The sequence below is a fragment of the Marmota flaviventris genome, chromosome 9, assembly GCF_047511675.1.
Source record: "Marmota flaviventris isolate mMarFla1 chromosome 9, mMarFla1.hap1, whole genome shotgun sequence".
In the NCBI taxonomy this organism is placed as follows: Eukaryota; Metazoa; Chordata; class Mammalia; order Rodentia; family Sciuridae; genus Marmota; species Marmota flaviventris.
In genome coordinates this window covers 71458623-71482028 of record NC_092506.1, presented here as the reverse complement: position 1 = coordinate 71482028, position 23406 = coordinate 71458623, and the positions used below count along the sequence as shown (strand labels likewise).

The window sequence follows — 23406 nt, the reverse complement described above, 5'->3', positions numbered from 1 at the left end:
GCAAGTCAGTGTGGTTTCAGAGAAAATATAACTTCTAAGGTTTTTTTTGAGCTACACACCAGCCCTATATGTAACTCTTAAGCTGAGAACTGATGCATTCATGGATATTTGCCCAACAACTCAAGTTTGTGGACATTTCTGCAAGGGAAGAGAAAAGAAAGTCGAATTTATTGAGTGCTTATTACGTGCCAGGTTCTCTCTCTCTCTCTCTCTTTCTCTCTCTCTCTCTCTCTCTCTCTCTCTCTCTCTCTCTCTCTCTCTATATATATATATATATATATATATATATATATATATATAATCTTTCTATCAATCAATCCATCCATCTTCTGTCTCTCTATCAATACGTCTTATCTGGTTTCATTCCAAAATCATTCTCTTAAATTCTCTGACATATATATATCTTTTTTATTTCTTAAACCATGATTCTCAAAGAGATTAAATAATTTTTTATATTACTTAGACTACTTACATAAAAAATAGTACAAAGTCAAGTCTGATTCTACTATATGGTTCTGTCCTCTGTAATTATATGAAGACCTTTTTTTTTTTTTTTTTGGCAGTGCTGGGTCTTGTACACTCTAGGCAAGCACTCTACCACTGATACCATTGAGCCACATCCCCAGCTCATGAAAAGTCTTCTTAAACCCTAATCAGACAAAGTTACAAATAGTAAAGAATTTCCTAGCATAAAAAATGATGAAGAGCTATAATTTACTCTTATAATAAATCATTACATAGAATCAATACGCTATTGTTTTGGAGATTTACATGTATTCTTTGTTGTTGGAATGTTCCTTGTAATAGAGGGGAAGGTGTAGAGACAAATCTCACCAGTTATCTCTTCTCTACCTGTCTTATTCCTTATGAACAGCCTTCTCGGCCAGGCTTAGGGTGGCTACCATTCCACATTTTGATCATTAACTCAACGACTTCCTCTAGAAATGACATTTCCTTCTAAAGCCATTTTCAAATCTTTTCTTTCTTTTTTCTTATTAATAAAAGTTTATTAAGAGTTTGCTAATGAGCATTTTTTTTCATTTTCCACTCTTTTTCTCTTGAGTTAAATGAACTCTGCTACAGACATAATTACTAATTTTAATTCTTCATAAGATGAACCAGCCAAAGGAGAGAATAGTACAGAACTTACCAACTTTTTATAAAAGTAGCAGGTACATATTAGAATCTCAATAAGTACTAGTTGAATACATACTTAGTTAAGAGTTCTGAAAAAACAAGCAAAAATATTTAGCACTTAAATTAGTTTGAAGACTCAGTTTTAACACTTGTTCTAAAACGCTTATGTATGCATTTAGTTATGTAAAGCATTTCTGAATATAAAATAAAACATTTGGGTTTTAAATAATTTCCCATTGCTGGAATATTTAGAAGAAAAAAAATCTCAGTGATCCTCAGTAAAACACAGAACACTAAAGTTCATGCTACATGTGCCCAACTGGCTATCAGATCAAGAGCTAATGGGGCATATAATTATTGTTACTGAACACAGAGGGAAAGTTATTTTTCATTTTACATAGACTAATGAGTCTTTAGCAGATTTCCCATTAAGTTGTTAAATTGCTTAATGGAAATCTGTTATTTCAAAACTCTTCTTCCTAATGTTTTCATGACAGCAACTACGTAGGATATTTAAAAATAAATATAGTTTAAAATGTCATACCTTTATATAACTTGCACCCAAGTTTCTGTTTACTTAATATAAAATAAGTGGGAATATTTCTGATTTCCAGTTAAGCTGATCTCTGGAGATAACAAAACTGTCTTAACTGAGCCCTCTATCACCACTGTTTTTAAATTGATATCTGAATCATCTGTACCTATGCCAGACAAAACAAGGCAGAATAATATCCCCAATGATAGTGTGAGCTCTGTGCTCTGGGTTCAACTTGACAGACATAGCCCACACTTTAATCTCCTTTTCCTCCTGAGACACTATTAAAAGGCAGCTAATGGAATTTTAAAAGAGAGAATCCCATAGTGGTAAAGGGAATGAAAGTCTGTATCAAAGGCCAAAAGTCACATTTCTGGACAAGAGAAAGCCAATGATATGTACTGGTGGATGAAGCAGATCAAAGTAGTCCTGATTTTAGATTACCCTTGGAAGCAGGGGCCACCATCTACATGTTGGACAGTAATCTCCTCTTACCTACTAGGGATGCATCTCAAGACCCCCAGGATACATGTGAAACTGCAAATAGTACCAAATGCTGTAATTATTGATTTATCTATCTTAGCTAAGCAGTTATCACTGTGGCCATAATTTTGAGATGCAACAGCAAAATAAGCATGAATTTCTTTTTCCTTCATAGACAGAAAATTCATTTTTACTTAGATCTTAGTAACCTCAATATGCAATTTCTTTTCTTTATTAAGTCAAGAACTTCCACCTTTTCAATTAAAAGAAACACATTGGGGCTTAACTCTTTGGCATATCTGAATTGCCGGTAGAATCACTCTTGTGCTTTGTAGTCATTATTAAGTAAAACAAGGGCTACTTGAACACAAGCACTGTGGTACCAGTCAAACCATCTGGTAACTGAGACAGCTACCAAGTGAGCTGTCTACAAGCCACGCGGTTCGCATGTATAGTGTGGTTACACTGCAGGAAGTGATGATTCATGTCCTGGGCAAAGAGAGCAAAGATTTCATCATGTTACTCAGAATGGAGCATAATGTAAAATATGAATTGCTTATTTCTGGAGTTTTCCATTGAATATTTTCAGACCATGGTTGACTGTGGATAACTAGAGCTGAAGAAAGCAAAACGTGGATAAGGGGAAGCTACTGCATTCCATGTGAATGGCTTCTCCTAGAGTTGTTTTTCTGGAATGTCACCCACAAAACACTCCACCACAAGGTACTAGCACTGTGTGAAGGTCCTGCAGCTTAGGAGAGAGAAGATCTGCCTAGTAGAACCCAGGAAACTCAGAGACTTCAGGGCAGTGACAGAAATAGGATGGAAGGCAAACTCTGAGAATAGGAACAAAGATGCCCCCACTCAGAACACAGCCTAGAGTGCAAAAGAGCTTCCAGGCAAGATTCTTGTCTGAAGAAATAGGATCACTCTCCTGGCAAACCTAAATGAGCTACTTTGAGTGTCAGCCCCCATAACAGAGCCCATTAGGGTATACCAGTTAGCTGGCAGCTTCAGATTTGCTCCTCTAACCTGAAGCTTTTCATTTTAAAAGCCTTGGACTTTATCCACATCCCCTGTCAGCTGTTCTACTACTTAATTCTCAAATGTGAATAGACAGCTGCAAGTTACCAAACATTTCAACAAAACCTGCAAAATAGCACACACAAGATTAAAACACACATGCAAAGAGAAAGGCTATCCTAAGGAAACAGAGGTGGTTTTGGAAACAAAATAGAATTTAAAGAAATACTCAACATAAGCATTCCTCTAGCAGTATGAGTGACCACTAGAATTAAGGCTGAAATGGTGAGATGGATTGCCTCTGGGAAGTCATGTAGGATTCTCAAGGGAGGTGACAAAAATTGAATTTTGAGGAATGTGTTTGGAGAAAGATAGAGGTTCAAAAAGAAAGGAACAGAAAATCATGTGCAAAAACCTGTAGTTCTTTGCTAATGCTGCTAGGATTAAGAAGCACCTTTAGCTACTCAAAAAGCTTTTTTTCATCCAGAAAAATACACTTTATTTTATGTTATCCTCCTCATATTCTAAAATTTCAAGGTAATTTTATAGGCATTCTTAGAGAAAAAATTTTCTAGTAAGAAATGTTTTCATGTCAGTGAAACAGCTGCTCTGGAATGTGTTGACCACCTTTACAAAAAGCACTTAAGAATAAACTAGATGGCCACATTCAGGGATGCCATGGAAAGAATTCTCTGTGGGATAAATGGTTAGTGTAATAATTGGCCCCACCCAAAAATAATCTTAAATCCAGAAGTCTGTGAGTATCCAAAAGAAAACAAAAAAGTAGTCTTGCCTATAAACAGGTACATCTAAGGGAACTCATCCTTTCAGATTAACTGCTCTGTATTTTGATATCATTATTATATTTTTGCAAAAGGACAGTCAATTGCACTGGGACAGCCACAGGCCACTGTTAGCCACAAGAGAAATCCTCCTCATATTCTAAGCACATTCAAGACTCTTGATACCATGGGGGCCTGGGAGACTCTGATGTACCCATGTGGGGGCCTGGGCAGGCATCCTTTCCAAGGAACACTCTGGGAACACCACCTTGAATGGAATTATTCTCTCTCATTTTCTACCAAACTCCTTTTGCCTCAGTAGAAGAGGTTGATTTATGGTTAAATATGCTTCAAATTTCTCAGGATGATGCTGACTTACAAGACTCAGTCTACTTAATCTATTGTGCCCAGACATTTAGTTTCAAAATATATGGTCACTACAGAAAGTGACCTAAAATACAGATCATCACTGAGTCAGGACCTACACCCCAGAGCTGCTTCTTCCTACTATGTGTATTTTAACTGATCTCAGTTACCACAAAAAGCAATGAGGTTGAAGGAAATAAACCATGTCTCAAATGTCTTCAAACTCTTAACATTTTGAGACAAAAGGTTGTCTTATGCACATGTAGGAACATTCCTAGATATGGATCCTGAATTTCTGAGGAACCACTGGACTCTGAGTGGCTAACCCTCTGGAACAGTTGGCTTGAATCATCTCTACCCACACACTTGGAGGACAGTGGGCATCAATGCTCAACTTCCTCCAATGCACCTCTACACCCTGACCCCAAAAACACACTAAGAAAAGTCTGAAGGAGCCTAATATGATGATTAATGCAGAGGAATTCTTTCAAATTTCAAAGAGAAGTTTTAATTCAGGTTATTAGTTGCTGAGGTCACTGGTTAAAAATTGGAGCCATTGTTTACAACAGACATTTAACTAACCACCCAAACAGGAAAGTTAAGTATGGAGGATTATGTGTGTATTAACACTATATGTACTCCTCACCCTCTGTTTTGCTCTCACTCTCCTCCTGCTTAAAGAATTTGTTTATGGAGAATGTAAGAAAAAGAGAAGAACAACTGGTTGGTTTTTAGAAGTGCTCAAAAGAAATGAAACTTCTTCCCCATTAAAAACTACTTAGGTTTGGGATTTGCAGTCCAATTAAGACAGACCTGTCTCTTAAGTGAGAAAGCTCTGGGCGAGAGTACCAGCAGTACTGTTGCTGAGGGTCACCTGCTAAAGGATCCTCCATGATGGGAGAACTCAAGAGCATCCAGACCCTCTCCCATCCCTGGGGGAAGTAGTCTCTAGAATTTAAGCCTCAGCAGATCCACTTGGTAGGGGCTGGAAATAACCTCAGACCAGGTTTCCCCAGTTTGCTGTCACGTTTCCTCTTCATCTATCCTATCTTAAAGTTTCTGCCTCTGTTCTCAAATTAGCTGTCAGTTCATTTTCCTTAGCCCCATTTCTGTTGTCTACTGATGCTTTTTTTTTTCATTTCCTGAATCCATAAAGCATCCTTTCCTCAGCCTTGTAATCTTTCTTCTTTACACATGCAGAGCTGAAAACATAAAAGGTGTCATCACCACAAACTTTAAGAAGTACCAAAAATTTATCAGTGCTGAAAATGCTGAGGCTGCAGAGAGCTAGGAAATATTTAAGGGCTATCAATACATGGATCCTAATTCTCTCACAGGGCCTGGACTTCTATCGCCATCTACTGTTAAAGCAACCACTCTGCAAAAAAAAAAAAAAAAAAAAAATTTAATCTTTTTGTGTTTTGTAATAACAGAGCACATAACTTTTATTTCAAGCTGACCAATTTGGAGGCCTAAATAAGGCATTGAAATGCAAAGTTGAGCTCAAAATGATTTCTGAGGTTTTGAAATTTGTTGTCATTAAAGCCATTGTCAAAAATCCAGTTTCATAAAAGAATGTTAATAAAAGTGGAATGAGCTCCTAAAGAGATGTCATTCACCTTGAAATGTACTGAATTAGAAAAAGTGGATGATTTATAACTCCACACTGCTGGCTTATGTTTTATCCAAAAGGACTTGGAAGAAACATGAGGTAACAGATCAGGGTTCTAGTTACTGAGAGCTCCTGGGCTGTCTGTTCAGTGGCCCCACACACCAAGGGCTGCTCAATGCTAAAGAGATGGAATTTATTCTTGGAGGGATGCCAGAGAATTCACTGGGGAATTTTATTTAGGATTTGTGTGTGTGTGTGTGTAAATAGTCCTTACTTTCTGTGCATAGTTCAACACCAATATGAGTACTTGTTAATCACCATGCATATTTATTTCCCTTGGCAAACCAGTTTATTCTTTGATAAATTAGTTTAATAAAGACCTCAAAATAAATTGTGAAAAAACTTCCTCCTCCTCATTACATAATTAAACATACCCAAAACATTGTGCTGCATAACATTCAACTAGGAAATCCTCCCTCCCCCTTAATCATACTCATAGTTATTAATCTAATAGTATTATGGTCACCCATGATGTTGATTGAGACAACACTGACGAACTAGTTAATGTGCTTAATGAACCAAGGAGGAAAACAAAAGGCACCCCATTGCAAGTTTATTAGGCTAGAAAAATGAATACAGGAACCATTATTTCATTACAGGGTTTAGCTGCCCAAACTGTCTGGAAGACTTCCACAGTCACAAACCTCTTAATTACAGTACCAGCACCAAGTTTCTCTTTATATTTGCACCACATCCCTCTTTGAGTTTTGTTCTTTTTATAATATCTCTCTAGTATTAAGGCTGCCCTTGCTGATTTGCTTCTGTTTATGATGCTACCAATCAATAATTCAATTGGGAACAGAATGATGAGCAAAGCAGACACTGACTCTGCTCTGTCTGGTGGAGAGAAGGAGACATTAGTCAAATAATAACACAAACAAATGTAATCCAGGACTGTGCCAAGCTCTGTGAGCAAGGGGCCTCTGATACCCTAAGTGCCTATGAGAGAGAAACTGACCTTGTCATGGAGGTCATGGGCTCTCATGAGAATGACAAGTTAGGTGGTAACTAGACAAAGAGAAAAGGCCATTGTTAATTCCCACACGAGCAATGATTACAAATCTGTCTGAGTATGTTACTGAGCTGAGCACAGACTAGAACAACATGAATTCAGTAGCACTTTCCATTTAGAAATATATAATAAGGAGGCTGACTCATGGTTGACTCCCTGTCTCCTCTGGAAACACCATCTGATGGAGACTTCGATTTGTTTATCAGAACTACACGGCCTCTGCATACATGTGATTATCTAAGTCCCATCTCTGATGAGCTCTGCTGTTCTTGTGGTTATGTTTGATATATTAGGTGCTTGTTTACCTGCCTGGGTGCAGGAACTTGGAGATCCTTCCTTGCCCTTGCTGCTTCCTACCCTTCTCCTTTACCAACTCCTTTCCTTGCCCTCACTTATTTTCCTAACTTATCTCCATATTTTCATTCTTTACTCTCCATTTATTTTTAAAGTTTTCTCTTTAATTTATCTCCTCATTTTCTATTCATTCTCCATGTACTAGAATTATAATTTACAAATGTGTCTCAGGGAGATTACTTTATAAGGTGGCTGGGTAAGAATCATTTATCCTATTTTCAGATGTAGGGTAGGGTAAGTGGACTTCTCACAACCACATGTTCAAGAAGGAGAGCAGCCTTAGCAGCAGCATAGATGCCTGTCTCCTACCACGTACTCATGCCACTAGAACAGCCTGCCATGACAAAAATATCACAGATATCCCATCCTGTCTTTTATTCTGAATAATAAAACTCCTTCCCCATCCTGTTTTTAGCATTCACAAAAAATGAGTCTAGACAAAAGTCCTGGTCAGAGTGGCTTTCTCGTTGCTCATCCATCACATGACTAGATAAGCATCAGTCCAGTCTGATGCAGATGTACTGGATATTTCCCTTGACCTTGGACTTAACCCCTCATATAGAATTGTTTTTATTATGATTTTTACCTTGCCTGATTATGACCTGGGAGGTGGCTTGGCTGGGGAGAATAGGGAATGAAAAGGATTGTTTTGAGCATCATTTATCAGCCTTCATTAGATTACTCATCATGAGACATCCATCTTTTTTATATCCAAACTAAATCTACTGTTTTTCTCTGCATATATTGCAAATCCCTCAGAGACTTTCAAATTCTATTAGGATTTCTGTTTACTTCCTTCTCTCATCCAATTATAGGAGAGTTAAAAGAAAGCACATCCATATTTTATGCCACAGGCCAGATGCCATTCTACTACCAGAAAAAAATAAGTCAGTGATCTTTATTTAATCTTTCTGCTGATTTTCAGTCTGGCAAATGTTTAGTCCACTTTTAAGATGTCAGTTAACACCTCCATTGACCAAAGGATCATGTTTGGTAAAGGACCCTCCTTGGTTCATGGACAATCAGAGTGCTCAAGAAGTACTAAGCAGGTGACAAACATCATTCATCCATCCATTTGATTAGTCACTGATTGGATTGATTAACCTTTTATTCATTCATTCAACTAAGCACTTACAGGATGTCTAGTATATGCCAAACATTCTATGTGGAAAAGGGTCCAATTTCTGCCCTTAAAGAGCTCCCAGTCTGCTGGGGGTGAAAGAATGTGGAATATTGCAGCAAGTCACTGAGATTTATCTATGTAATTTCAGAACAAAAGAATAAGCAGCTATCTTGGGGAAACTAGAAGCATTGATCCTATGCAGGTCCAGGGATTTTTATCAAGTGACTACCAAACCTGAAGGGTAAAACAGCAGTCTCTTCAAATTAAGGAAATTCTATGCTCACATGAGCCGGTGTCAAGAGTTGGAGATTTTTCCATCTAGGCACAAGTCTGTAAAAGCCACATTGAAGTGTAGAACTGAGCCATACTCTTCACTGCCTACTCAGTTTTGCAAAGGAGAATTCTTCCATGGTCAAGAAATAATTATGAGCATTGATAAGAAATTGAATATTAATAAAATGTGTGAGCATCCCCTCTTTACATTGCCTTATCTATATCTCTGAGGTCATTGCTTGTCCTCAGTCATGTGTCCTTTGTACAGAAACCTGGTATAATTTAAAGAACAAGGTCTTTCGTCCATCTGTATCTTTATTTAGTTCCTGGCTCCAGCACTTAAAATCTGTATTACTTTGAGCTGCTACCAAATCTCTCTGAGTCTGCTTTATTAATCTATAGACTAGGGATTTGTGTTCACTTCATAGAATTATTTCAAGAATTTATATTTTTTAAAAAATGTAAATGCTCTAGCACAGTACTTAACAAATGGTAGGTATTCAGTAAGCGTAGGTTCCCTATCCATCTCTTTCCCTCTAACTGCCCCTTTCCATTGTGCTTGAACCTGTTCCCTCAAGCCTTTTCATACCAGGAACCAATTGACAAAAGCTCGGTTTAGTATCCCTTTAACAAACACTGGCTGTGTATCTCTCACACAGCCTCAGGCAGACAGTAGTGTGGAAGACAGAACATAGCATGAGATGGAGTATGCCTCGATTGCAAAGAGACATCAAGGGTTTCAAATACCCATCTACACTCAAAAATATAAATTTCCTAATGGCAGAGCTTCAGGAATAATAGCAGATATGAAAAAGATACTTTTAGGCAAAGTGTCACCTCATGCTACTTCCTATTTTACACCTAACAAAGTAAGTCCAGAGCCACTGAACATGGTCACTAGCTCAGAAGTATGCACATATGTCTGTTCCTTTCATCCCCAGGGTATTCAGTGAGACATATAGCATTAAAATGGTTTGTAGGAAAGTGCTGCATACCCATCACTAGGATCCCTTATAATTGCCTATATAGCAGATCAAATCTCTGCTGCAGGATTTAATATTTCTCTCTCTTCTAGATGCAGCACTCCTGAAGGGTAGCTTTTGGATGTACCCTGTCATCTAATTATTGAGCAATCTCCAAATCAGACTATAGATGGTTTGTAAAATTTCTTGTACTGTGACCAGAAGAATAGGGGATTCATGTTTCCTGACAACAGATTTTCTCTATACCCAGATATTAGAAGAAATAAGACAACTCTCATCTCTCGCTTTTTCTCTCTCTGTGTAGTTCTATAGAATAGTCAAGGCTTTTGTAACAAGTAGTAAGTATGAATTCTCTTGTCACTAGTTTTCACTGGTCAGTCTTGGTCAAATCTTAATCTTTCCAAACATCTATTTTCTTATCTTTGAATAAAATGATATTTAACTTACAGATATATAATAAAAATTAAATATCCTTAGCTTTTAATAAGCATTAATGATTATAATTAAAATTAAATCTCATTTAACAAAAATTAAATTTGTATCATGTTTGGGTATGAAAAACACTAAGGATAACAGTAGTGGAACTAGTCTCACTAATTTTGTTGTTCCTTCATGACATATTTTATTTGTGTTGAATGCACTACAGTTTACAAAGTTATAGGGTGTCCAATCAGTATAGGTAGGTAGGTAGGCAGGTAGATCTCTCCCAATATATATGTGCTAGAAGATAATTCAGGCACAAGAAAATAACTGAAAGTTATACAAACCTCTTTTTCCCTGGGCATAGAAGGCATTCACAGTTATCAAAAAATCAAGCCTTGTATTTGATAGTGTATTTGGTTTTTGCAGAAGGAAATATTATCAATACCTGGTATTGTGTGCACATCACTGTGAAGGGCTAATTTATAAGATAATTCTACTTTTAATTTATTTGGGGCCATCCCCAATTTGGGAACAGGGGTTAACATGAGAATTAGGGTTGACAAATAGCTAATGTATTATCATGTTCAACTGTCCAGCGTCCACATGAGGAACTTTCTGAAGTAGTTCTCTAACCCTTTGAGAAGGTATGGCCACAGTGCTAAAGAGTAAGGATTATAGTTAAAGCAACATACCTAGACACCAAGACACCCAGAGAAAGCTGATTTCCTTTGAAGCACCACTCTGGGCCATGCAGAGTTGGTCTCCTGCAAATGGTGTTCTTGATGCTGATGTACTAAAAAGGAACAGACTGATTTACTTAGAGCTTTTGTTTGGCTGTTGTTTTGGTAGGGCTTATTTTGCCTGAAGAGGGGATGATAGAGAAAATGGAGTAATTTTAGGGGATATCTGTGGAAAGAGGTATAAAATATTAGAAAGTACCATGTCCAGTGTAATACATGAAGCCATTACTTATCTGACAGCAAGAATTCCCTCTATGAAATTTTAGCAACAAATAGAGTTTGGGGAAAAGTACTAAGTTATCCTTATGTACATCAAAACTCATGCTCAGAAAATGGGCATTTGGAGTCTTTTGGGTGTCCCATCTCCTCTTCTGCTAGACAAAATTTCCTCATTATTTGACTACCCTTCCTTTGTTTTTGCTTTCCATTGTTGCAATCTTCCTTTTATCAAAACTAGCTCTTAGGATCAACCTATTTTCATGACTTTTTCATAGGACTGCTAAAGCTCAGGAAATAAAGCCAAGAGTTAATAAATGGGATGGCATCAAATTAAAAAGCTTCTGCACAGCAAAGGAAGGAATTAGGAATGTGAAATGAGAACCTACAGAAAGGGAGAAAATATTAGCTACTCTTCTGACAGAGGATTACTATCTAGAATATATAAAAATCTCAAAAAACTTTACATCAAAAAAATCAAATAACCCAGTTAATAAATGGGTAAACAAACTAAACAGACACTTCCCAAAAGAAGAAATACAAATGGCCAAAAATACATGAAAAAAAATGTTCAATGTCATTAGCAATTAGGGAAATGCAAATCAAAACTACACTGAGATTTCATCTCACACTAGTCAGAATAGCATTCATAAAAAATACAAATAATAATAAATGCTGGAAAGGATGTTGAGAAAACAGAACACTTTTCCACTGTTGATGAGATTGTATGTTGGCACAGCAATAGAAATCTATGTAAAGTTTCCTCAAAAGACTAGGCAAGGAACTACCACATAACCCAGCTATACCACTCCTTTGTATTTATCTTGAAGGATGAAAGTCATCATACTATAGTGATACATGCATACCCATGTCTATAGCAACACAGTTGACAACAGCAAAACTGTGGAAACAGCCTAAGTGTCTATCAAAAGATGAATGAATGGATAAGAAAATGTAGTATATATACACAATGGAGTTTTATTCATCTGTAAAGAAAAAAAATGAAATTACATCATTGCAGGAAAATGGGTGGAACTAGAGAGCATTATGTTAAGTGAAATAAGTCAAACTCAGAATGTCATGGTTTTTCTCATATGCAAAAGCTAGAGCAGAAAAAAAGGAAAGAAAGATGGGATAGATCTCACGAAAATCAAAGAGAGATGAGTAGAAGAAAAGGGCCATGAGGTGGGGAGTGGTAAGGGAAGGGGGAAGTGCTAGGGAGTGATATTGGCCAAATTGTTATATTGTGTGCATGTAACAACCAATCCCATCATTACATACAATTATAATGCACCAACTAAAAAAAAGTGAAAAGAAAAAAAAAAGAGATCAACCTATTTGCACCGAGATGTAGATGTCTTTTAGATTTTCATTCCAGAATCATTCATTGATCATGTTCTTCATACCACATATTTTGCCACATATTAAGAACCCAAGAGCTGAAGAAAGCACTTTTTAAAATAGACTTAACTTTTCAGAGCAGTTTTTAGTTCCCAGAAAAATTGAGCAGAAAGTAGAATTTCCATATATGTCCCTCCCCCACATGTGCACGGAGTCCACCATGACTGACATCTCCTCACCTACATTCAACATATCATTATAACCCAGAGTCCATAGATTATATCAGTTTTTCCATAGTTTTGCATTTTGCACAGTGCCATTAGTTGGAATCATATAGCATGTAGCCTTTTCACATTGACTTCTTTCCCTTAGCAATATACATTTGAGTTACCTCTGTATCTATTCATGGTTTGATATCTCATTTCTTTTTGGTACTGAATCATATTTCATTCTCCAGATTATACCAGTCTATTCATTCTTCTGCTGCAGAACATTTTAGTGGCTACCAAATTCTTTCAGTTAAATGAAGCCACTATAGGCATCCATGAACAGATTTTTGTGTGAGTGTAAGTTTTCAGTGTCCTTGGGTAAATACCAAGTGGCACAATTTCTGAATCATGTGGGAAGAGTATGTTCAGTTTGGTAAGAAACCACCAAACTGTCATCCAGAATAGCTGTATCATTTTGCATTTTAACCAGCAAAAAATGAGAACACCCAATTTTCCCCTTACTAGCCATCAGTAAGGTATATTGACACACATGGAATATAACTTAATCTGATTTAAATCACATTCTTATGTTTGTACATGATGTGGAATTCCACGAGTCATGTATTCAAATATACATATTCTTATTTTTTTTCTTATCCTGATGCTGTCAGTGTTCTGACTTTTGGGCATTTTAATAGCTATATATGCTATCTCATTTATGTTTTAATTTGCATCTCCTTGATGAACTACAATGTAGAGCATCTTTTCATATGCTTATTTGCCATCTGTGTATACTTGGTGAGGTGTCTTTAAGGCCTTTTGCTCAATGTTAATTGAGTTGTTTCTGCTATCTTGTTTTTTTTAATGTACTATATAACTGGTACATAAAAACCTAAAAATTGTACATATTAACAGGGTACCATGTAAACTTTCAATACATGTATACATTGCATAATATTTAAATCAGGGTACATAGATCTATTTTCTCAAAAATTTATTATTTTTATAGTGAAAATTTCAAGATCCTTTCTTCTAGGTTTTTGAAATGTATAGGACATTATTGATATCTATACGCACCCCACCATGCATGCCAGAGCTTCTTATTCCTGTCTAACTGTAGCTTAGTACCCATTGTTAAACCTTTCCTCATCTGTCCCCCAACCTCCTCTCCTTGGCCCCTGGTAACCACTGCTCTAATTTCAACCTCTGTAAGATCAACTTTTTTTTTTTTGCTACTGGGGATTGAACTTTGTGGCACTTGGTCACTGAGCCACGTCCCCAGCCCTATTTTGTATTTTATTTAGAGGCAGGGTCTTCCTGAGTTGCTTAGCTCCTCACAGTTGCTGAGGCTGGCTTTGAACTTGCAATCCTCCTGTCTCAGCCTCCCAAGCCACTGGGATTACAGGCATGTGCCACCGCACCAGATGAGATAAACTTTTTTTTTTTATTCCACATATGAGTAAGATCATGCAGTACTTATGTTCATTCTTTTTTAACTGAATAGTATTCTATTGTGTGTATCTGCCACATTTCTTTCCAGTCATCAATTGACAGATACTTAAGTTGTTTGTTCCCATTTCTCGACTGTTATAAATAGTGCTGCAACAAACATGGGAGTGAAGATGTCCCTATGATATACTGATAATTTCTATTGGATATACTCTATATTCTGTTCCATTGATCTATGAATTTGTTTTTATGCCAAAAGCATGCTGTTTTGATGACTGTGCATTGTGGTTTGTTTTGAAATCAGGTTGTATATTGCCTCCTGCTTTGTTCTTTGTGCTCAAGATGGCTTTAGCTATTTGGGGTTCCATATAATTTCAGGGTTTTTTTTTTTCCTAGTTCTGTGAAGGATGTCATTGATATTTATATTCTTACTGTTGAGTTTTATGAGTTCCTTGTGTATTTTGACTAACAGTCCTTTATCTGATATGACTTCTGCAATTGTTTTCTCTATCTGTGGCTGGTCTTTTCATTCTATTACGTTGTCTTTCTCGGACCAGATTTTTTTTTTTATTTTAATGAAGTCCAGGTTAAAAATTCCTTCTTTCATGGATTATGCCTTTGATGTTACATCTAAAAAGTCATTTCCAAACCCAAGGCCAATTAGATTTCCTGCTATGTTAACTTTGGGGAGTTTTACAGCTTTACGTTTTGCATTTAGATCTGTGGTAAATTTTGATTGGATTTTTGTGAAAGCTGTAAGGTCTGAGTCTACATTTCTTTAGTATGTGAATATCTGGCTGTTCTAACACTATTTATTGAAAAAGAATATCTGTATTTTGTCAATTATATTTTCTTGCTCCTTTTTCAAAGATCTGTCAACTGTATTATTGGGAGTCTATTTCTGAGCTTTCTTTTCTGTTCTGTTTATCTCTTTGTTTATTCTTTCACCAATGTCACAATGTCTTGATTAGCATAACTTTATAATAAATTTTAAAGTCAGGTATTATCAATCCTCAAACTTTGTTCTTTTTCAATAATTTGTTGACTATTCTGGGTCTTTGGCCTATCCACATAAATTTTAGAATCAGTTTGTTTGTATCCTACAAATAACTTGCTGGAATTTTGATTGCAGTTGCACTGAATCTGTAAATAAATCTGTAAGGAACTGACATTTTGCCAGTATTGAGTTTCCTCTTCATGGAATTGGAATATCCCTCTGTTTATTCAGTTCTTTGATTTTTTACTCAAATTTTGTGGTTTTCATTATATAGATCTTTTGCATATTTTGTTAGGTTTTACCTATGAATTTCATTTTGAGAGGTGACAATATAAATGATATTGCTTTATTTCCACTTCTCCTTATTTATTGCTGGCATATAAGAAAGTGATTCACCTTTGTGAACTAACTTTGATTATTTAACCCTGTCTGTTTCATATCATAATCCAAACCCTCCTGGCATATTGTGGATTCTCAAGTGATACTTGTTCAGTGGATGAACAGATAGAGTATGATAATTAGGGTAGTTGATATATGAGTCTGGCATTATAGAATCCTAGGTAAGTTAGTGTTGAGGAGAGCTGTGGAGAACAAATATTATTTAAATATTCATGAAGTATTAAAGGAAGCTTCCCAAGAATACAAAAGGGAAAAATACAACTGCAGGCAGATAGGACTGTATACTCAAAGACTAAAGGGAGAGGGTCAGGTGTTTGAGGAAAAGCTAATAATTTAGAAAAAAATCAAGAAGTTTTGTGTGTCAGGATATGAGGCTACAGATATTCAGGGAAGAAAATGTTGATATTTCTTCTAAAATCACTTTGTGTTTGTGCCAATGTCCAAAGTTGGCTTCCAGATTTCACCATGGCTAACATAGTTAATGAATAACTTTAGGAATGCTAGGCCTAGGAAAAGTTTGAACCAGCTTTTAGTTCTAAAGGTAGAAATCTAGGCAGAAGTAGGTCAGCAAGAAAACTGAAATGCTTGTATTGGAAAACCCTGGATGTGAAGCAGTGATCTTCCATTCATTTTCCTAAATGGAAAAAAAGAATCAGAAAATCCATAAGGGCTCAACTAATTGTTATGTAGAGATTTCTCTGGAATTAGAAAATAGAACTTTTAGCAGGAAATAGGCACAGGAATACTTGTATAAGCAATATTAGCAATCCCTGAGAAGAGGACAGATGAATGTTTAAGAGAAGAATTTTGAAGAATTCAACAACAGTTAAAGGTTAGAGAAGTATTTTATATCTTTATATGTTAACTTTAAAAATAAGTTACATCAATAGTAATTAATGTGTATTTAAAGTATTCTGCCACTTTTTTCTATAGTAATTCTTACATAGATGTCTTAATTATGTAGCATTTTCTGAAATTCTATTAGCAAGGTCTGGGGGAAGACTTGTCATGTGAATGCTAAGGTCATTGCCCAGATACAAAATTGTACTAGCCTTTTACTTCAACTCCATTTACTAAGGTGACAGTTCATAGTGATTGGATCAGCCTGGGTAATCCCTTTGCTTCCCTAACCAGGTGATGCACATGCGCATGGGCTCAGGTAGCAACTACCAGAGTATGCTAACTTTCTTTGGCTTCCATAACAAATCAGCACAAAGTGAGTGGCTTAAAAACAACTGAACTTGTTCCTCTTATCTAACTATAATGTCAGATTTCATGTTAAGCAATTTATTGTCTCTCTATCTCACTGCTCTGGAGACTAGAATAGACTGCTCTATTGTCCTAAGAATGAAAATTTCTCTTTGTTTATCCTATCCAAGAGCATCTTCCTGGCCTCTGCTCCATGTCTCCATTGCAGCCCTACCAGTCGATGGGAGAATATTTGCTTTGTTCCCAAACCTCATGCATTTTCTCACGTCCTTCATTGCTGTTCTTCCTTATTCATGAAACGTCCTACCACTCCCCATTTCTAAATATCAAATCAGTGCTCTGCTGTCGTAAAAATGTATCCCAAATGTTGTGAATGGATGAATATTATAATTAGTTATTTTTATGTACCTTCCTATTATCCTACAATGATAGCCTCATAAAATTAAAAAATAATTGTGTTTATAGTTCTATTTGCAGTACCCAGCATGGCACCAAGTACAGATTTACATTAAAACTCTAGGCCAAAAAATTAAGGAGGATTCTTATTTTAGTTTTGTTGTATTTTTAGTTGATAAATAAAATAGTACATCTTTATAAGGCACAAAGTGGTATTTTATGTAAATTTTTTATCTATGTATGACAGCAGAATGCATTACAATTCTTATTAAATATATGGAGCACAATTTTTCATATCGCTGGTTGTTTACACAGTATATTCACACCAATTCATATCTTCATACCTGTACTTTGGTTAGTAATGATCATCACCTTCCACCATAATTAATTACCCCATTCCCCCTCCCTTCCCCTCCAATCCCTCTGCCCTATCTAGAGTTCGTCTATTCCCCCCATGCTCCCACTCCCTATGCCACTATGAATCAGCCTCCTTATATCAAAGAAAACATTTGGCATTTGGTTTTTTTTGGGATTGGCTAACTTCACTTAGCATTATCTTCTCTAACTTCATCCATTTACCTGCAAATGCCATGATTTTATTCTCTTTTACTGCTGAGTAATATTCCATTGTGTATGTATGCCACGTTTTTTTATCCATTCATCTACTGAAGGGCATCTAGTTTGGTTCCACAGTTTAACTATTGTGAATTGTGCTGCTATAAACATTGATGTGGCTGTGTCCCTGTAGTGTGCTATTTTTAAGTCCTTTGAGCATAGACTGAGGAGAGGGACAGCTGGGGCAAAGTGGTATTTTGATACTTGTATATGTTATGGCATTATCAAGTCAGAATTAACTGGCATATACATCACCTTAACTATTCATCATTTCTTTGCCATGAAAACATTTGAAACCCTCTCTTTTAGCTGTTCTGAAATACACCATACAGTTTTATTAATTATAGTCACCTTATTGTACAATAGAAGAACTGAACTTGTTCCTCTTATCTAACTATAACGTCAAATTTCATGTTAAGTGACGTGAACCAGGAACAGAGAGACAAATGCCACATGATCTCACTTCTATGGAGAAACTAAAAAAGTCAAATTTATAGAAGTAGAGAGTGGAGTGTTGTTTATCAGATCCTGGGTGGGGAGCAGATGGGGAGTTGATAGAAATTAAGGAGAATTTTATCTCTCAGGTATTGTAGTAGCAATGGGAACTTTAGATAAGAGAAATGAAATAATTATGTTAATTTTTAAAGAAAATTTCTCTGGCAGCAATATGGAGGAAAGGGTGCAAGGGTGCAGGAAGGAGGGACTCTTGGGGTCAGCCAAGATAGGGATCCCTGGCAGAGTCCAGGAGCTCAGATTTGAGATGTCATGACACTGAACTAAGAGCAATGTTAGGATGATTTTATTTTTTTCTAAGGTAAAACTGACATTTGTTGGATAATTAGAAGTACTAGAGAAGCAGGAGAGAGGTGAAATTTAGACATTTCTGACTTTTGTAACATCATTTAAAAACATAAGTAATAAAAGGATTAAAGTGAATTCTGGGGGTAGATAGTAATTTCATTTTGGAGAAGCTAAATAGAAATTTGGAGTAGAGGACATTGATCTAAACTAGATATATGGCTCAATGACGGAAATGATAAGACCACACATTTATTAATTATTCAATAAATATGGAGGTCCTGGCATGTGCCAGGCACTATGCTAAGTGCTAGGGGGACAAGGGAGTTGCTACTCTCATAAAGAAAACATTCTAGTGGGAACAAACAAATAAGCAAAGTGATTTCACTGTAATATTAGTATCATGAAGGAGACATGCAGGAGGCTATGACAGAAAACAATGAAGGGAGGACTAGTGTAGATGGAGTGGTCGATGCCTCAAGAAGGAAAGGAGCTCTCTGAGGAAGAGTTACAGGGAGGAGTGAGAGGAAAAAGTAGCCAAGGACACAAGTTATGGGAATGCCATTTATGAACAGGAAACAGATGAGAGGAGTCCCTCAAGGAAATGGAAACAAGGAACAGAGGGGTCAAACAAAGACCAAAAAAAGTGATGTGCCTTTGACAAGAGAAAAAGAGATTCTAGAACTGTACTATCCATTACAATAGCCAAGACATGTAAGGGTTCTATGTCTGTGACTGAGGTCTCTGATAGCTTCATGACCGTGGCATGCTTGGTGGTTAGGAAGTTTCTGTGCAAAGATGCAGAATTCCTGGATGCTAGGAATTTTCTGGGCAAGACATGGAATGCCTGGCTGCTGGAAAAACTTCTGTGCAAAGACAGGGATGCCTGGCTGCTATAGCAATGTCCTTCATGAAGAGGCTCTGTGTTAGAGTTTTATCAGCCTCCATCTTGATCTCAGGCACACAGCTCCTGGGAATAAAGGAACTCTCTTGTAAGACAACCACAATGTTTCACTTAGGCTAAACCTTCCACATAACAGTAACTCTATACAATGGACTTCCTTGAGAACTACACAAAACTCTTAACATTGCATATTGCAACTTAGTATGTAACTGAGGAATAAGGTGAATAATATTGCTAAATCTGTAACCTGACTAGTAATACAGTGAACAGTATATACTAATGATGCCAATGACCTAAAGTAACATATTTGATATAAATAAAGCTTGGCAGCTTGGCGCTTCTGCCATTCTGCCATCTTTCCTGCCTCTGCATCTTATCTCTGTGTCTCCTTTTTATTTTCCTTACAAAGACATTTGCAAGTATTCAATATAAATATCTTAGAAACATTTCCATCACCACAGACATTTCCTTTTCAAAAATATACAGAGGAAAGTTTATAAGGTCAATGCCAAAGAGAGGTCAGTTTGAAGAAAAATAGTCATTTGTGTCTTTCTGTTCAAAGTGAATATTGAGTTGTTATTGACTAATCAAATGGGACTCTGGTTTAGATGTGGGTTGAAACTTGCTTCAGTAAGCAAATATATGCAATGTTAGAGTTGTGAGGGATTGTAGCTGTTCTGGCTTGCTTTCCTCACCATTCCCTTTATTATACAACATGGAAACTCCTGTTCAGAAGGTTATATTCAGAAACACCCAGGAGTTAATGTTAAAGTTGAGACTAGAAAACAGCACAGCTCTGGAAGCTCAGGCAGGAGGATCCCAAGTTCAAAGCCAGCCTTGGCAATTTAGCAAGGCCCTAAGCAACTAAGTGAAACCCTGTCTCAAAATAGGGAGGAGGAGGGGGGAGGGGGGAGGGGGAGGGAGAGGAGGAGTGAAGGAAAGGAAAATAAAAGAAAGAAAAGAAAACAGCTCAGTTTAGAGGAAATTTTTTCCTCATAATAATATGGGTATATCTAAATTAGAGTTAAGAAAGACCTACACAACTTGAACCCTATATTTTTATTTAGTTGATAAAAGCCATTTTCCTTATATCCCACTAATTGCAGAGAATTTGAATGTTTAACAATTAATTCGAATTAATTAATTAATTAGAATTTTATTGCACCCCAGAGCTCCAAATTAAAAGGCATTTTTAAAAAATCTTTTATAAAATATGCTTGCCTGTAGGAAGAACATGTAAGATTATTCTCTTAAACCCTACTATCAAATATTAGTTTTTCTTATACCCTGGATTTTATAGGATTTTCAAACAATATTTCAATATTTACTGGTGATGGAAACTTAAGAACAAATGATACAGCTATAAAAATATTATACAAAAGTTATACTTTTATTTAAGAGAATTGATAATATTTTTCCTTTCATAATTAACTGCTCTTTAAAATTTTTAAATGCAACAAGCAACAGAAGCAAATATGTCATTATGAATAGAATGTGTAACTTAATGGGAAAGTTTTCAGTCAAAATATTATGAAATAAAAGAAAAATAGAAAGGTTATCTGTTTTCTTTTGCTTTGGAAGTGAAATTATGATTAGAAGTTATGGTTATAAAAAGTGTAAACATATGTGAGAGCGAGTGTTAGTGGCTTCTTTACTTATTCTTTTGATCAATTTAGACAAAAGCAAGTTGAGAGGAAATGTGACTATAAGATCATCATATTTAATACATGAATAAGGAAAAACTCCAAATATTTCAAAATCAAACTGATTGGAACTAATCTTTAGATGATTTATGTTTGTGGGAAGAAAACTATTTAACTTGTCTAATTCTCTCTACCAAGGATATGATATGTAATCTCAGATGTGTAACTAATTTCAGGATTTTCTCTGAAGAACGCTGAAACAGTTTTAGAAAATGTACAGGTTAGATCTTAGCTGTTAAACTCGAGGCTTTATATCCCAGCCTCAACCACAGACCTGTACTTTACAGCACAGGTATCATTAAAAACTCTTAGAATTAAGCTCCTTGAAGACAAATTTGAGAGATTGTAGGACTAGCACAACATGAAGTAAATACTTTAGGCATACAAACAGAAGTAACTAGGTTTATGGAATCTCCCTGAGGTACAGAAATTCTATGTCTCCTTTTACCTAAATACAAATCTAAATTTCTAGCTGGGCATCCATTCATCTAGTTTTCCTTATCACTCACACTGAGACATCCCTGTTCTCCAACCACAACCACATAGCTTTCCTCTGGTACTGAGCTCAAGTGATCTACTGAAATATGGTACCCTCTACTTCCTTTCCCACTTATCTCATTTCTACCCATCCCTCACAGGGTCAGTTCAGATTCTACCTTCTCCAGGACCTAATCTGAACATGATCTCTCAGTATCCATGGCACTCATTCGGTATTTAGCACATGTAGTCCTGTGTTGCTGACTTCTTGTTTCATGTGTGCCTATTTGCTTTCCAGAGATTCTAGCTTTTAGAAGGAAAAAAAGTGAGCTACCACTCCTGAGCACTTGTATGATCCTAGTTCTTAAGAGTTTTTTCAATTCATCGTTAAACCACCATAAAATAGATATTATCATTTAATAATTATTAAAAAATAGACTTCAAAAATCTCCTGAATTATCCATCTGTTAATTGATAGCCATCTGTTAATGTAGCTCTAGCTCCAATGCCTATTGTATCACTCTATCACAGTACACTATACTATCCTTAATAGTTTTTTTTAATCTCGCACAATAGCAACCATAGTATATTTAGTGTAGAGTCATTATCTATGTGATAACTGTTTTTGCTGAAGTCAGACTAACTTCTGTGGGTTTTGTTAAGCCCAGAGCTTGGATCCTTCCCTGTAATGCCAAATTTCTTGTACATTATTTTAACATTGTGCCCTTACAACAACAGTTCAACAAAATCCCTTTATTTGACTAATTGGCCAATGTGATTATTTGGATATAAGGTATGCATTGTAGAGTCTTTTGAGGAGCTAGCTTATTGAGATACTAAAGACACGAATCATAACCAACCAGCAGCTTTGAAGCTTTCCGTAGTTGACCTCCACGCCACCAGCTTGCTCTGCTCCCCTTCATAGTTATATGAACAGTATGTAGTTTCCCACTGTGCAAAAAAGAAATCTCTTTGATTTCCTACCTCTATCTCTTTTCCTTTATAATATTGTTCACATGAACACTGTTGCACTTACAGAAAAGCAAAGAAAAGAGGACTCAGGGAGATTATCTGGCTCTTCACAATGACTTCGAAGGGTAACACTCCTTTAATGGCTTATCATAGTACTGGATCTGAGACTTAGGTCTACATGCTCTGAAACTCATTTTTTGTCAGTGTCTCCAGGGGTGACCCAAGTTCATATATTATAATGCTGTTTTTAATTTACAATGGAAATATACCTGCTCAAGATAACAAAACATGCTGATATTAGCACTTTGCTCTCATTAGGAAAAGCACTGTGGAAGGCCAGGTTTTAATGAGCATGTTGCTTTGTATTTCTGAACTCTGAGGAAGGGCTATCTGCTACCCAAATGATTTTAATCACTATTGTGGTTGAGCTAGGGTGGCCAGATGATCCCATCTCATGTCTGTCTCTGACCAATCAGGACAGCAACCTGGAGCCACAGATGGAGCTGGAGAGAACTCTGCCTCGAAATGCTGGAGATATCCTGCCAACTTAATTTTTCTGCTACTGAGGCTCACCCTTCTTCTTCTCCCAATTACTTAGTTTTATGAGTTCTATTCCTAGAGGGTAGCCTCTTCAACTTAAAACATGCTTTAAATAGTTCCCCAGTACATTTCTTCTTGCTTTGGCCACAGTCAGGGCAGATATGTATTCTTGACATCACTGAGGGGCTGATATTTTTGGACTGTACCCTTCTGTTTGGAAGATAGACTGTCAAAGTCCTAATATGCTCAGTGGTGTCTGCTCTGACCCCACATCT

General features: G+C 36.4%; 1 protein-coding gene across 11 annotated transcripts in view; it reads left to right on the top strand.

Annotated features, from left to right (window-relative positions):
* Dlg2 (discs large MAGUK scaffold protein 2) overlaps positions 1 to 23406 on the top strand; it is a 2015095-nt gene that overhangs the window by 1616205 nt on the left and 375484 nt on the right. The window lies entirely within an intron of this gene.